Source organism: Palaemon carinicauda, chromosome 15 (assembly GCF_036898095.1).
Source record: "Palaemon carinicauda isolate YSFRI2023 chromosome 15, ASM3689809v2, whole genome shotgun sequence".
Classification (NCBI taxonomy): Eukaryota; Metazoa; Arthropoda; class Malacostraca; order Decapoda; family Palaemonidae; genus Palaemon; species Palaemon carinicauda.
The window spans coordinates 49,069,839-49,078,305 of NC_090739.1; the positions used below are offsets into that span (position 1 = coordinate 49,069,839).

The following is an 8,467-nucleotide window of genomic DNA, read 5'->3' on the forward strand; positions in this document are numbered from 1 at the left end:
AAAATATATAACAATTATTATGCATTAACGTAATTTTTTTAGTAATTTATGTCATACTTGTTACTGCACTTTTGTTTTATGTAAAATTAGTATAAAATTTTAGTTTAATGGCTTTAATTGGAATTTTTTTTTTGGTTTTTTTTTTTTGTTTTTGTTGAAGTGCTGCTTTAACCTCCTCCCCGCTCGTTTAAAGATTTATAAGTGTCTAGTTTAACGCTTGTTTCTTTTTGTTTTTCGAGTCCTTGGTGAGAAGAGACACCTGCGTTTACTTGTGAGGAACTCGATTGCTAAAGTGAACAGTTCGAGCTTAAGGTTTCCAGGACCCTACTTCAGCAGCTGGCTTGTGTGAGCTTTTAGGAGTATTGCGACACCAACGGTTGACGGCTTTTTGTAGGTGCATTTTTGCCACCTGCGGTATATTATATTGCCTATTTTTTCTCTTCTGCGGTCCGCAGCGCCGACGCTGGAATACCGGCTTTCAAGGTGGACCTAGGAGAGACTCCTCCGTTGATGCATCTTTACCATGGTCAGCTGCGGGAGCCTTGGAGCTCGTGGTGTTATGTAGTGAGGCAGTTGCCAGGTAGGAAAGATAATTTTCCTTTTTGGGGGGGGATTGGTACTCCATTTCCCTACCTATAGTAGCCGAGTCTGATTGGAGTCGGCTACTTTGTTTGGAGCTGTGGGTGTTTTTTTATCCAGCCCCAAAGAGAGTGAAATTTTTTTTTTTTTATTCTTTGTTTCTTGAATAATTATTTAACTATTAGTCTCTCCCTCTCGTTGAGATTGCGGTGATGAATATTTAAATATTAGACTCTCTCTCGTTGAGAGTGTGGTGTTTTCCGTTGGGGAATTTTTGTTAGTGTTTATTGGTTGAAATTAAGACATGTCTCAGTGTGTGCCTTTTTAGGCGTTCATGTTCATGTTGCTAGTTGTTAATTATTAATTGTTATTTGTTAAGTGTTAGTTATTAATGGTTAGGGGTTAATTCAAATTGTTAGGTAGTCACAAGGTTGACTGTGCTAAAAATTGTTGTTAATAAATATTGTTAAGTTTTCCCAAGTGTTTTCGTTTCCACTGAACAATTTTTATGCGTGATAATATGAAAATCCCTGACCTTGCTCTTATCGTGCAAGAACTTGCACCACGGCCCTACAAGGGTCGTAACATATTTGGCGACCGTGAAAGGACAGAGAACTCACGGTATCTGGTATTTTGGTCGGTGGAGTGGCACTAGGGTGGACTCTTCAATATTTATTTTTTTTTGTTTTACTATGGCCTTTCTCCCCTGAATTTTTTCTTTGTTTTACAAAATGGAGGGATTTGTTTTTGATCCAGTTGAGTTTTTCGGGTCAGCTGATTGCCTAAAGTATTTGCCCTTGCTAAGTAAGAAACTATTAGTTGAGTGTACTAAGTGGTTGGGTGTTCCGCAGAAGACATCGGACACCCAAGCAGAGATGTTGGTTTTAGTTAGGGATAAAATAAAACAGGAGTTAGCTAAATCTGAACATTCAGGGAGTGCGAGTGAGGTAATAGGTGATATTGAGGAGAGTTTGAGTGAGTGTTTCGAAGAGGACAAAGTAAGTATGAGGGCTGACCTAACTCTGTTAGAGGATCCTCCTGTCGTAGGTACCATTTACGACGGTCCAGCAAATTTTCCCCAGGGTCTGGATAATGTGTCCTCTAATCCGTTTTTGGTCCCCCTTGATTCTGTACCCTTCAAATCTCAGGCCCCTGATAATGCGTTGGGTGACTCCAAGGAGGAGAAGGAATTCAATCTTATTTGTAAGCGCATAGAGTTGCGAAAAATGTAGTTTGAGGAGAACGAGCTGGTAAGACGTCATGAGTTGGAGATGGTGAAATTAGATATAGAGATGGCTAGGTTGCAAGGTGCCAATTTGATAAGTTCTCCTAAAAATACCTACCAAAATTGGTTTAAAATAGGTGCTGCACTGAAATTGGCGCCGGTATTTGACGAAAAGGATGCCCCTGAGTTCTTCAAGACATTTGAGCGTGTGGCCTCCTGATTGCCTTGGCCAGCAGAAATGTGGACCGTGTTAATTCAGTGTAGGTTAGTGGGCAAGGCAATGCGGGTGTATATTGCCTTTGAGGAGGGAGTAGCTCTGGATTACCAGAAGGTAAAAGCTTTAATTTTAAAATCTTACGACTTGGTCACTGAGGCCTACCGCCTCCGGTTTCGCAACTATACGAAACACCCTGTGTAGTCTTTCATGGAGTTTTTGCGCGTCAACGAGGAACAGTTCGACAACTGGCTGAAAAGTTGTCAGATTGTCACTTTTGGTGCGTTACGTGAACTGTTGCTCCTTGAGGAATTTAAGAAGGCCTGTAGCAGGGAGTTGAGAGTTTACCTGGAGGAGGTAAAAAGTGTGAAATTGAGTAATACTGCTCAGTTAGCGGATGAGTTCGCATTGACTCACCGGTCAGGTAGCGGTAGTTTTAATTATAAGATTTTAAACAATCAAACATCTTGCTCCCCTGATAGTGGTAGGAGAGGGGAAACCTCCACATCGACTCCCCATATCCCAAGAATGGTAATATTAATTTAAATTTTTTTTAGGTGATAGAGTTGTGGGTAGAGTCCAAGGAGGTCCTCCTCCCCCTAAAATTTTTGCTAATAAAGACTTCCCAGGTGTGGGAAATAACAGGTATAATGGGAATAGAAGCTCAGGCCATATAGGAAGCTGTATTTGGTGCAACAAGCCCGGGCATTTCCAAAACCAGTGTAATGCTCGTAAGATGTACCTACAGCGCAATAATCAAAGTCCTGTAGCCTTGGTTAATGATAAGTCAGAGGTTAGTAGCGGTAGTCCTAGACAGACCTGTAGTAGATAGTAGTTTAGTAAGTAGTAGTAAGCCTAATGTTCCTAATCCCCAATCATGACTCAAGTACGACAAATATGTGTGGCCTGGAAAGTTAATTTTTGACACTCTTGTTGTCCATGTGAAGTTCTGCCAGGTCGTTAGTCCTTAAGAGGGCTTTAGATAGTTTTGAAAAATATACTGGAAATTTTCCGGATTTAGTTGTGTCCACTCCTTTGGTTAATGTCCGCATGTCTTTTCCAGGATATGATCGCGTCACTAAGTTGGCTATGGTGGATAGTCTACCTATTCCGGGTATTGATGGTATCCTGGGAAATGATATGCTGGATAGTGAAGAACGGGAGCAGTTCCCTATATTATCAGTAAATTCTAGTCCCGTGGCTGTAATGACTAGGTCCGCAGCAAAAGTTGCTAATTTACTTGATATGGAGAGCAATGATGACTTAATGTTAAGCAGAGTAGAGTTAGATGTTTTAAGGCCCGGGCTAGTAGAGAGTAGTTGTAATGATGTAGTTAATATAAACTTGATTGGGACAGAGCTGCTTTTAATAAAGCTCAAAAAGATGAATTTAATTTTGATTTGGGCGATGTTGAGGATCTGACTAAACATAGGTTTGGAGTAGTAAAGGGCTTATTATATAGGTTTAGTTGTCCCGCATCTGATATTTTGAATAAAACTGGCCGGGTGGAACAGATTGTAGTACCTTCTCAATTCAGAAATTCTGTTTTAGAGTTAGCTCATACTAATTTTTTTCAGGTCCTTTGGGTGTGTTAAAAACTTTTCATAGCCTGGCTAGGTATTTATAGTGGCCTGGAATTAAATTGAGTGTGAAGCAGTTTATCAGAGAGTGTGAGACTTGTCAGGTTATGGGTAAACCAAATCAGAGGATCCTTAAAGCCCCGTTGCATCCCATACCTGCTATAGGTGATCCATTTTCTTAATTAGTAATTAATGTGGTAGGTCCCTTACCAAAAACTAAAACAGGTTACGTATATTTACTAACTATCATGGATAGAGCCTCTCGCTTTCCTGAAGCTATACCTATGAGGCGTATTACTTTCAAGGTTCTTTTAAAAATGAATGAATTTCGTTTCCAGGTATGGTCTCCCTCGTGTAATTCAGACTGACTTTGGGACAAATTTCACGAATAAGGTATTTAGGGTTAAGTGTGCTGAACTGGCCATTTTGCCCTCTTTGATATCAGGAATCACCCTAACTCTTCCACTGGTGTAGCTCCTTTTGAGTTGGTATTGGGGCACAAGGTTCGTGGATCATTGGAAATTGTTTTTGAAATGCTCAAATCTAACCGGAAGGAGGAAATAAATGTAAAAAGGTTTGTGGAAGACTTGAAGGGAAGAATGGTTAGTGCCTGGAAGTTTGCCAGGGAAAATTTGGAACGGTCCCAGTCGGTAATGAAGGACAACTTTGACAAAAAGGTAAAGGTACGGTCATTTGAACCTGGAGAGTTGGTTTGTGTGCTGAGTATGGACCCAGATAGTTTTCTCGAACCAAGATATATGGGCCCTTGGAAGGTTTTGAGGAAACTTTCAGAGGTTAACTATGAAATTGAAGCTCCCGGTTCAAGCTGTAAATGTAGAATATTTCATGTTAATGGTTTGAAACCTTATATTGGTAAGCAAGGTGATCCATTAGCGATAGTATCCGATCCTGTGTCTGTGGTATTGGATGTGCCTCACGAGGACTCTGACGAGTTAGGGTGTCAGTTTCCTTCGGATGCATTGGGTGAAAATATGCAAAGTTTTGAGATGTTATAAAGTAGGCTAGATCATTTAGATGTTAACAAACGGGAAGATGTACTTAATTTAACCCTGGATAGGTGTATTGGGTCGTATACGACCCGAGGTTAAAAAAAACAAAAGACTTTTTTTCCCATAATTCTTCATCCGTATTGGTTGTGGGTGATATCAACCTGCGAGACTTCCGTTCAGTGTGAGCTGAAGTCGAGTGAGGACGTATTTCCTCCCAGCTATTTTCCTTGTGCTATTTCTGAGATACCCTCGGGTCGAGCTCAACCCATCTATACATAATTAAGGTAAGTTGTGTAATATAAAATTTTTATATAATTATCGAATGTGCAGTAGTGGTTAGGTGTGTATAAAAAAGGATTGTTGTAAAGTATTTGTGAATGTCTTTTAAACCTTATATTTTTATAAAATAGCTTATAATTTCTCGTTTTTGCAAGTTTTTATCTTTATGATAACTTAATTATGATCATTATCTCATTTTTTTTCTTGCAAAATAGTATATAAACTTCATTCTAGCTACCATTAATATTTTTCTGCAAATCCTCGAACAATTATATAAGTAAATGACTCGCTGATATTGACATATCTTTCTCCATTTCAGGTAGTAGATTTGACCTTCCCAGGTGGTGAGGTTGGTAGCCATTTTGTGAGCATATCCGACACAAGCTGGGATAGCTCTATGTATTCCTCTTTTTTTTTTTTTTTAATTTCTGATATTTTCATGCCTTTATACCATGCTCAGCAATGGATATAAGGATTTGTCTTGAAAAATTTCATGATAAAACTCAGCAAAAAAAAAAAAAAAAAAAAAAGATTGCCCCCTTATAAAGGATTAAATATTATCCAAGTGCGGATTATTTTACACATTTTTTTTGTACGATAATAATACAATATCCGGTAAAAATTTCGGCCACTAACTATGTCATTTACCTGCCCCTAAAAAATGTTGAAAAGAGGATAGATTTTTTAAGCCCAAAAACATACTCTTTCTTTCTCATTTCAGGAAACGTTCCCTTTTGGTTCCTCCCCCTGCTGGATCTCAGCAAATAGGGTTCAATTATCATAGAATATGTGCTTAGAATAGTTTCAGTCTATTGCCATATTTATATTTTAGGTGAATTTCTTTGTTAAGTCATTTTTTTGTATACTTATTTAATTAATTTATTTTTAATAAACATCTATTTTGGACTTAGCTTTTATTTACATTTTTTTGAAGAATAGAATATTCTTTGAAGTTTTTTAATAGTAAAAGGTTATGAATTGCTTTGTAGGTGAAATTTTTTATGAATTTTTTTGGGACCTCGGGTCGAGGTCGACCCATTGATACCTAATTAAGGTGGTCAAATAACGATACCTGTCCAGGGTTAATTTATTCCTTTTCAGATTTTTCAGGATGCTCCAGGTAGGACAAATATCTTAAGTCATGATGTTTACGTAGGTGATGCTTCCCCTGTGAAGCAGTGTCCTTACCGGATGAACCCAGTAAAGTGGGATTTGGTCAGTAAGGTGATAGAATATAATTTGAAACATAACCTTCCCTCTTGAGTCCCTGGAATTCTCCTATTGTACTAGTAAAGAAAGCAGATGGTATGTTCCGCATGTGTGTGGACTACCGTAAAGTGAACGACAATATGAAAAATTATTCTTTTCCTCTCCCTTGTATTGATGATTGTCTGGATCGGATTGCTTCTGTCAAATTTATTTCTAAGTTGGATCTTTTAAAGGGTTATTGACAGGTTCTTTGTCCGACCGAGCTCTTGAAATATCCGCCTTTGTCACTCCGTTTGGCCTATACGAGTGTAAGGTTATTCCTTTTGGAATGAAAAATGCCGCATGTACTTTTCAAAGGCTAATGAATAGGGTAATTTGTGGTTTGAAAGGAGTGGAAATATATATTGATGACTTGGTAGTGTATAGTAATGACTGTGATACCCACATGCTAAGGTTACGTAAGGTTTTTGAAGCCCTTAGGTCTGCAGGGTTAGTTGTTAATTTGGCTAAGCGCGAATTGGGTCAGGCCAAGGTTTGTTATTTGGGTCACAAGGTTGGTTTAGGTCAGGTGGCTCTGGAGCAAGTTAACCTCAAGGCAATTATAAATTTTACAAGGCCTGTTTTATAAGGGTTCCCGTATATTAATTATTGATTTGTTCCGATATACTAAGACTTTTGATTGTATAATAAAAATAGACTTTTTTTGCTATAAGGCCGGTGTATTGTAGGTTAAGGTGTATGTCTGAAAGTGTACTTGTAAGTTTATTTAGGTCTGTTTCCATAGAATTGGAGATTTTTGACGAAGTACGGTAATATTAGATCTTTAAAATAATGATAAGCTATATAAAGCTCTTGGTTTGTATTCTTTAGGGGTACTTTCTGTTTGGTGTCAGGTTTGTTGTTTAATACTTATTGTTCTTACTTTACCGATACATTTCCATTTATATATATAATAAGAAGAAATAATTTCTGCTTAAAAAAATTATTTTTCTTCAGGGAGGAAGGCATTATATAATAACGTAATTTTTGCTCTAATTTATGTAAGCATTGTTACTGCATTTTTGTTTTTTGTAAAATTAGTATAAAATTTTAGTTTTTAAGGCTTTAATTGTATTTTTTTTCAAGTGCTATTTTAACATCCACCCCGCTCGTTTAAAGATTTATAAGTGTCTAGTTTAACGATTGTTTCTTTTTGTGTTTTTAGAGTCCTTGGTGAGAAGAGACACCTGCGTTTTCTTGTGAGGAACTCGATTGCTAAAGTGAACAGTTTGAGCTCAAGGTTTCCAGGACCTACTTCAACACCTGGCTTGTGTGAGTTTTTAAGAGGATTGCGACACCAACGATTGACGGCTTTTTGCAGGAGCCTTTCTGCCGTCTGCGATGTATTGTATTGCCTATTTATTCTCTTCTGCGGTCTGCAGCGCCGACGCTGGAATACCAGCTTTCAAGATGGACCCAGGAGAGACTCCTCTGTCCACGCATCCTCGCCATGATCAGCTGTGGGAGCCTTGGAGCTCGCAGTGTCATGTAGGGAGGCATTTGCCAGATAGAAAAGATGATTTTCCTTTTTTTTTTGTGTGTGGTTTTTTTTTCATTGGTACTCCAATTCCCTACCTTTGATGAGGAGTTCACCAGAGCCCCAAAGAGTCTGAGAATTTTCTTCTTTTTTTCTTGAATAATTATTTAACTATTAGTCTCTCTCTCGTTGAGAGTGTGGTGATGGATATTTAAATATTACACTCTCGTTGAGAGTGTGGTGTTTCCCGTTGGGGAATTTTTGTTTGTTTATTAGTTAATATTAAGACCTGTCTCAGTGCGTGCCTTTTTAGGCATTAATGTTCATGTTGTTAGTTGTTAATTATCAATTGTTATTTGCTAAAAGTTAGTTATTAATGGTTAGTTGTCAGTGGTTGATTTAAATTGTTAGGTAGTCACAAGGTTGACTGTGCTAAAAATTATTGTTGATAAATATTGTTAAGTTTTCCCAAGTGTTTTAGTTTCCACTGACAAATTTTCATACTTGATATTATGAAAATACCTGACCTTTCTTATCGTGCAATAAGAACTTGCACCACGGCCCTACAATAGTGGTGGGCAGAAATTGAATCCGGAATCGATCTTGGCGAGTCTACCTTAGCGATCCCGGAGTCGACTCACATCCACAGAAAATCGACTCCACTCTGCTCCCTATCCGCCAGCCGTTCGGCGCACGTGATCATGACTCATTCATCAAGATCACCGACCTGGGGTCAGCTTGCTGACCGCTCAGGGTCAGGGATCGATCATCAGTCAATGACAGTCAGTGGTTATAGGAAGATCTCGTCGTCGGAATCGCCTGAATCGCCTCATTTTAATGTAAGTGTACAGTTTA

At 38.4% G+C, this 8,467-nt stretch overlaps 1 long non-coding RNA gene across 1 annotated transcript; it reads left to right on the forward strand.

Moving 5' to 3' along the window:
- Positions 1 to 313: 313 nt before the first annotated feature.
- On the forward strand, positions 314 to 8,020 carry LOC137654283 (uncharacterized). The gene is made up of 2 exons (XR_011046584.1): positions 314 to 580; positions 7,301 to 8,020. It is a non-coding gene; the product is annotated as an uncharacterized lncRNA (long non-coding RNA).
- Positions 8,021 to 8,467: the final 447 nt, after the last annotated feature.